Source organism: Oncorhynchus kisutch, linkage group LG1 (genome assembly GCF_002021735.2).
Source record: "Oncorhynchus kisutch isolate 150728-3 linkage group LG1, Okis_V2, whole genome shotgun sequence".
In the NCBI taxonomy this organism is placed as follows: Eukaryota; Metazoa; Chordata; class Actinopteri; order Salmoniformes; family Salmonidae; genus Oncorhynchus; species Oncorhynchus kisutch.
In genome coordinates, this window is record NC_034174.2 from 41,565,310 (window position 1) to 41,573,390 (window position 8,081).

Sequence of the window (8,081 nt, forward strand, 5' to 3'; positions counted from 1 at the left end):
CACATTTTTTGGAAAGCTGAGTTCAATTTCATTAGCCACACCCAGGCCCCATTACTGCCAGACCTGTTGAATCAAGAAATCGCTTAAACAGAACCTGTCTGACAAAGTGAAGTAGGCCAAAAGATCTCAAAAAGCAAGACATTGCTTATTGTTAATACGGTCCGCTCTTCTGTTCCAGGAGCCTGGGTGCCAGTCTGTTTTAACCAATATGTTGTATTGTTTTACAGCATAATGATGAGTGCATTGTTGACTGCAGAAAAGGACAAGCTAGCTGCACAGTACGTGTGGCAATAGTGAGTTTGGAAACCTCTATCATCTTTCACAGGTCTTAACATGCAAGTTTTATCATATTCAAGTCTCTCTCTACCAAAATCACAGGGTTTCACGTGATATGTTTGGATCATAGTCAATAAAAGTGTAACACTTCTTACAGACTATTCATGTATACAAATAGATGAGCTATTTAAAGGCGAGGCAGTGTGACACATCTTGATCTGTTTTTGAAAGGAATATCGTGCTGTTTGCCTGAGTAATCTCTGGTTGCAAAGAATCCCAAGTTGACTTGTGTTTTAACATGTTTAAACATGTGTTTAAAAATGTTTATGTTTATCTCAACATAATAATGTTCACAACAGCTGATCTAATCCATCTTTGAGGATTCCACAGAGAACAATCTATTATCTTAGTTACGTGTAAAGACAAGGAGTGCCATCTGTGTCACATGTCAAGTGTCAGGATCTCCTATCTATCTACCGTATAAACCCTGTGTGTCATTTAATCCCTATGTGTGGGAGTAGAGCCTTAGATCTGTCATGTGGTCTCCAGAGTAGCCTATACAGTAAATAGCCTGTTTGGATCCAATGGTGCTTCTCCACCTGCATTGCTTGCTGTTTGGGGTTTTAGGCTGGGTTTCTGTACAGCACTTTGAGATATCAGCTGATGTACGAAGGGCTATATAAATAAATTTGATTTGATTTGGTGGGGGACAGAGGATTCTAAAAGAGGAAAGGGGGAGACAAGTTGGAATCCAAAAACAGATTGTTTAAAACAATGAGCCACATCAAAGGAACTATGCAGTTAAATCAAGTCCGTTATTCCTGTGTTTTATATCCTTTTTGTACATTAGCTGATTAAACTAACACTAAAAGTGTGGGCGTGTGATCATCGGCGTAATTCCACGATAGTCGCTGGCTGGAAATACAATCTATACAGGACTTTATTTTCAGCAGGTTCTACATTGGTGGACTTTTTGTTTTATAACCGGTGATTATCTGATAACCAGCTGATACAGTGTGTAAAATCACGGAGAAACAACCATAATGACCAGAACATTTCAGAACCAGAAACAATCGCACCATTTCAGATTCATATTCAGATTGTATAATAGTCACATGTACAGGATTGCAGGGTTGCAGGCGTGATTGCAGGGTACAGTGAAAATCTTAGGCTTCGAGCTCCAACATGCAGTGAAATAAAACAATGATAATGGTAATAAAAACAATATAAATATAGCACTATATACATAATAGTAACTGTGGCAGTGAGGAATGAGTAAATGCCGATTGGGGTGGAGGCAATGTAAAGATTGTTGAGAGGGTGGAGGGGATGAACATAAGGGGAGAAGCAGCATGATCATTGAGTGAAACAAAAACAAGAAAGTAATACTAGACATATTAACAACTTCTACAGTGATGAATGTCATTGTGGTGGGGGGTGTGGGGGTGGAATACACATAGAGGGAGTAGAAGGGGGAGAGCAGCAGGAGAAAGAATGTCCATAACGGGGGTAGAAGGAGGGAGCTGCAGGAGGAAGAATGTCCATGGGGGGAGTAGAAGGAGGGAGCAGCAGGAGGAAGAATGTCCATGGGGGGAGTAGAAGGAGAAAGAATGTCCATGGGGGGAGTAGAAGGAGAAAGAATGTCCATGGGGGGAGTAGCAGGAGGGAGCAGCAGGAGGAAGAATGTCCATTGGGGGAGTAGAAGGAGGGAGCAGCAGGAGGAAGAATGTCCATGGGGGAGTAGAAGGGGGGAGCAGAAGGGGGGAGCAACAGGAGAAAGAATGTCCATATGGGGGAGTAGCAGGTAAGGTAAGGGAATTGAGGTTGGGGGGGAGCAGGTAGCTGACTAGTGGTGGCTATTCAGCAGCCTGATGGTCTGAAGGTAGAAACTATTCGCCAGTCCTGTACTTCCCACTTCGGAGTGATTGAAGCAGGGAGAACAGGGCATGGCTTGGGTGGCTGGTGTCCCTGATTATCTTCTTGGCCTTCCTGTGACATCTGATGTTCTAGGTGTCCTGTAGGGCAGGCAGTATGCAACCAATGGTGCGTTCAGCTGCACGTTTCACCCTCTGATAAGCGGCAGTTAAGTTGCCCAAACCAGGCTGGGGTGCAGCCAACAGTATGCTCTCGACGCCGCTCCTGTAAAACACTGAGGGCCCTCGGGGACAGGCCAGCTTTCTTCAGCATCCTGAGGTTGAAGAGTCACTGTCGTGCCTTCTTCACTACGGTGTCCGTGTGGTTAGACCATTTCAGCTTCTCTGACATGTGTACGCAGAGCAATGTGAAGTTATTAACCATCTCCATGGTGGCGTGTCCAGCCTGTTTGCTCCTGAAGTCCACAATCAGCTACTTTGTTTTGCTAACGTTGAGGGAGAGGTTGATGATGGAGTTGGAACTGTGTGAGGCCATGCAGTCGTGGGTATACAGAGAATACAGGAGGGGACTGAGGACGCACCCTTGTGGGGGCCCTGTATTGAGGATCAGTGTCAAGGAGGCAATGTTGCATACTATCACCACCTGGGGGCGGCCCGTCAGGAAGTCCAGGTCCCAGTTGCATACGGAGGAGTTCAGACCCAGCGCTGTGAACTATATAATGAGCTTATAGGGCACCATGGTATTGAAGGCCGAGCTGTTGTCGATGAACAGCATTCTCACATATGCATTCCTCTTGTCCAGGTGGGTGAGGGCAGTGTGCAGTGCAATGGAGATTGTGTCGTCCATTGACCTGTCAGGGCGGTAGGCGAATTGGAGACAGTTGAGTGTGTTGGGGAGGGAGGAGGTGATGTGGTCTTTGACTGGCCTCTCGGAGCACTTCATGATGATGGAAGTGAGTGCTACTGGTCAGTATTCATTCAGTTCAGTTACTCTCCCTTTCTTGGGCAAAGGGATGATAGTGGACATCTTGATGCAGGTGGGTATAGAGGCCTGAGCAAGGGAGCGATTGAAAATGTCAGAGAACACAACAGTCAGCTGGTCTGCACATGCTCTAAGGGCAAGGCTAGAGATGCCATCTGGGCTGGCAGACTTGCGAGGGTTAACACGTTTGACTGACTTCCATACGTCCTCAGTAGAGACTGAGTGTGTAGCCCACGTTGTCATCTGGGGCTCTCCTCGGACGGGTCAGCTCATCTGGTGACCGTGATGTGGCTGGCTTTCTTTTTGTAATCCATGATACGCCTTGTGTCAGACCTGCTGAATTGATCCTCCACTTTGTCTCTATACTTGTGTTTCGCCATCTTGATCAATCTGCATAAGTCATATTTGAACTGTTTAACAAAAACTATTGTCCCCGGTCACCTTGCCCTGTTTATAAGCAGCATCTCTCTCTTTCAATTTCCTACATTTCACATAGAAAACAGTGCACGACAGACAGGAATTGTCACCTAACATTACAATAGTGGTCATGTAAGGGGTTGAGAATTCATGTAGCAAGGACAGTACAGGATAGATGCTTACAGTATGCCAGTGATGGATGAAGCTGACATTTTCTGGAATTTAGCACCTAGAAATACCTAGGTGCTTGTCATCAAACACACAAAGCAGCCGACAATGGCATCTTAGATTACAGTTCATCTCTGCACTTGAGAATGATCTTCCTCTGAAAAGTCTCTCCACAAATATCTTATGAGAGCTTAAAGCTGGAATCCGTATTTGATGGAACTGCCACGTCCATTTGCTATATAACAAGATCAAAGAAGTTTCTTCAAACAACAAACACTGTTTTTCTCCCTCGGACATCATTGCACGTGCGATATAACAGCATAGTATGTACTACAATGGTTTTCTTACCATGATACTGAGTGCTCCTCTCCTCCGTTTCATCAACAAAACAAAAACCGTAACACATGCGCTGTGGCCACGAGTGGCGCTTTTTCACCTAATGCAAATTTCAGCTTTAAGATAGAATGACAACATAATGTTTTCATCCTTTACCTAGTTGTTCCTTGTGGAAATATCAGGTGCACACAGAAACCTGGTCTGGGGTTCAAAAATTATATATTTGAAATGCTAATTTGTTCTTGAAGAAATCAAATGAACTACTTTATGAAAGACATGACCTGCTGGTGTGGAAATCAATATATTTTTCTTGAACGAGTTCCCATTTTTAGGCATTTCTGAATGGCTGTAGGGTTCCAGCGGAGCAGACTAGAGACTGAAGCTCAAGGAGTCAGGTAGATCTGGAGCACCATGCAGTGGTTGATTTGTGGACTTACAATACAATACACGCTGCCAATTATTAAAACAAGTTTCCTGTGAACTCAGTCATACAAACCAATGTCAAGGGGCAATCTGCAGTTCAAACAATAACAAAGCGGCCACCCCACCACCTTTTTGTGTCAACAGTTAAGGCTGTGTTTACACAGGCAGCCCAATTCTGATCTTTTTTCAACCAGGTCAACACTTTTGGCCAATCAGTTCAACCCATTTGCCAATGATTAGCCATGTTTTGACGATATGCAGTGTTTGTTTACAATTACATTTTTAGACAGTTGACCTAAGCTCATGAAGCATTAATAAGTTGAATTCTTCAAGAATCAATGAATCAATTCATTTAAAAGTCAAAAAAATGTATGTAGCAAAGTGCAACATTAAAAATCAAGTATCTGGATGGAAAGCAACTATGTACGGTAAATTAGCCATAGAAGGCAACAACTTCAACCATCCACTAACAGGGAAACCATTCAAAATCAAGGGGATATCACCAGTTCTTCGAAAGGTTCATGCGGACTGGCCTGTCGGCAAGACTCACCGTGCGCTAGTGACAGTCAAGGAATGGGATCGACTCCTTTTTTGCCATTTGATTTGGGGAACATCTCTTCATATGCCTGACCTAATCAACATCATATAGTTGTAAGGAAGCAGTTGAACAATAAAAGTACTGTCACAGTGGAGGAGACGAGACAGATATCTTGACCTGAAGGAGGTAGGTAGAGTTGGAGCATCCTGCACAGGTGGATTTGTTTGTAAGTATCTATAAATTAAGTCATCCCTGGACTCATATATACAGTTGAAGTCGGGAGTTTACATACACTTAGGTTGGAATCATTAAAACTCGTTTTTCAACCACTCCACAAATGTCTTGTTAACAAACTATAGGCAAGTCGGTTAGGACATCCACTTTGCGCATGACACAAGTAATTTTTCCAACAATTGTTTACACACAGATTATTTCACTTATAATTCACTGTATCACAATTCCAGTGGGTCAGAAGTTTACATACACTAAGTTAACTGTGCCTTTAAACAGCTTGGAACGTTCCAGAAAATGATGTCATGGCTTTAGAAGCTTCTTATAGGCTAATTGACATAATTTGAGTCAATTGGAGGTGTACCTGTGGATGCATTTCAAGGCCTACCTTCAAACTCAGTGCCTCTTTGCTTGACATCATGGGAAAATCAAAGGAAATCAGCCAAGGCCAAAATGTAGACCTCCACAAGTCTGGTTCATCCTTGGGAGCAATTTCCAAACGCCTGAAGGTACCACGTTCATCTTTACAAACAATAGTACACAGGTATAAACACCATGGGACCACGAAGCCGTCATACCGGTCAGGAAGGAGACGCGTTCTGTCTCCTAGAGATGAACGTACTTTGGTCCAAAAAGTGCAAATCAATCCCAAAACAACAGCAAAGGACCTTGTGAAGATGCTGGAGGAAACAGGTACAAAAGTATCTATATCCACAGTAAAACGAGTCCTATATCGACATAACCTGAAAGGCCGCTCAGCAAGGAAGAAGCCACTGTTCCAAAACAGCCATAAAAAAGCCAGACTATGGTTTTCAACTGCACATGGGGACAAAGATCATATTTTTTGGAGAAATGTCCTCTGGTCTGATGAAACAAAAATAGAACTGTTTGGCCATAATGACCGTGTTTGGAGGAAAAAGGGGAGGCTTGCAAGCCAAAGAACATCATCCCAACCGTGAAGCAGGGGGGTGGCAGCATCATGTTATGGGGGTGCTTTGCTGCAGGAGGGACTGGTGAACTGCACAAAATAAATGGCATCATGAGGGAGGAAAATTATGTGGATATATTGAAGCAACATCTCAAGACATCAGTCAGGAAGTTAAAGCTTGGTCGCAAATGGGTCTTCCAAATGGACAATGACCCCAAGCATACTTCCAAAGTTGTGGCGAAATGGCTTAAGGACAACAAAGTCAAGGTATCGGAGTGGCCATCACAAAGCCCTGACCTCAATCCGATAGAAAATTTGTTGGAAGAACTGAAAAAGGGTGTGCGAGCAAGGAGGCCTACAAACCTGACTCAGTTACACCAGCTCTGTCAAAATTCACCCAACTTATTGTGGGAAGCTTGTGGAAGGCTACCCGAAACTTTTGACCCAAGTTAAACAATTTAAAGGCAATGCTACCAAATACTAATTGAGTGTATGTAAACTTCTGACCCACTGGGAATGAGATGAAATAAATCATTCCCTCCACTATTTTTCTGACATTTCACATTCTTAAAGTAAAGTGGTGATCCTAACTGACCTAAGACAGGGAATATTTACTAGGAGTAAATGTCAGGAATTGTGAAATACATTTTAAACGCGTGTTTTTGGCTAAGGTGTATGAAAACTTCCGACTTCAACAGAATTGCATTGCAGAGGCAGTTGCAGTGGGTTCTGTGGTGCATACGTTGGATTTATTGAATGTATGCAAACTGTGTAAGAAGACAGCTTGACAGAAATTGTAGCAGAAGGTGAATGTTGAACTTTTCCACCACACATATCCAGATGATGGTGTGTGATATTTAGAGAAATGACGCTACCGGTGTGATCAAGGCATAAGGATGCCTGTGTAGTTCTGTCTCTGTTTAGCCCAGAGCTTAACCTGGGCTAAACAGTCGGTATTGTGAAAAACTGAGTTTAAATGTATTTGGCTAAGGTGTATGTAAACTTTCGACTTCAACTGTATTTCAAACTTTCAAATTGCGCATTACAATAAGCAGGTATAATAAGCTAATTCAAAGCGATAACACATTGATTAACAAAACCCTAAATAATTTAACAAAATGCTATTTGCTACTTACTTGACACTGTGGTCTGCTGCCCTGTGCACAGTTGCTGCTGCTTGGCAAACAAGGAAGCTCAAGTGGTTGAATTTGACAGTAGCACGTCAAGGTCCCTGAAAACACAATAAGCCTTCCAAACATGTGAAACATGTGCAATTTGGCAGTACACAGCCATATGGAATATGTCCTAATAAAAAATGAGTGTTTCAAAGGAGATATCAAGTATCACATTTTTACTTGAATACAGGAGACCATTATATCCTCTGGGTAACCACTTGAGAATTTCTTAACCCTCCTATCCACTGTTCAGATCAGATCACCTTTCCAATGGAAAAAAGTATCCTTCTGGCAGCCTTCTCTTGGTTTTAAATCGTGCCGTATTAGATCCCTTGGCGACGGCATGGCACATTCTTGGCAAAACTGTGGGAGGAAGGTCACCCTGTTGCTTTCTTAGACAACTGTCAATCTCTACAGTACATCTTCGGATTGAGATCTCATTTTAGCTTAATGTTCTGAGCTGTGTGTTCTTAGCACAATAATGGTACTCCACTGTGTTTACTGCACGTGAAAAACATTTATTGGAATATCTATTGTCAAGACACAGGATAATTTTCAACAGTACAATATTAGTGTCTGCTACAACCCACTGGGTACAGACGTCAATTCAACATCTATTCCATGTTGGTTCAACGTAATTTCATTGAAATGACGTGGAAACAACGTTGATTCAACCAGTGTGTGCCAAGTGGAAAAACAACTGGCCCCGTCTCAAAGTAACACTCTTTGGTAG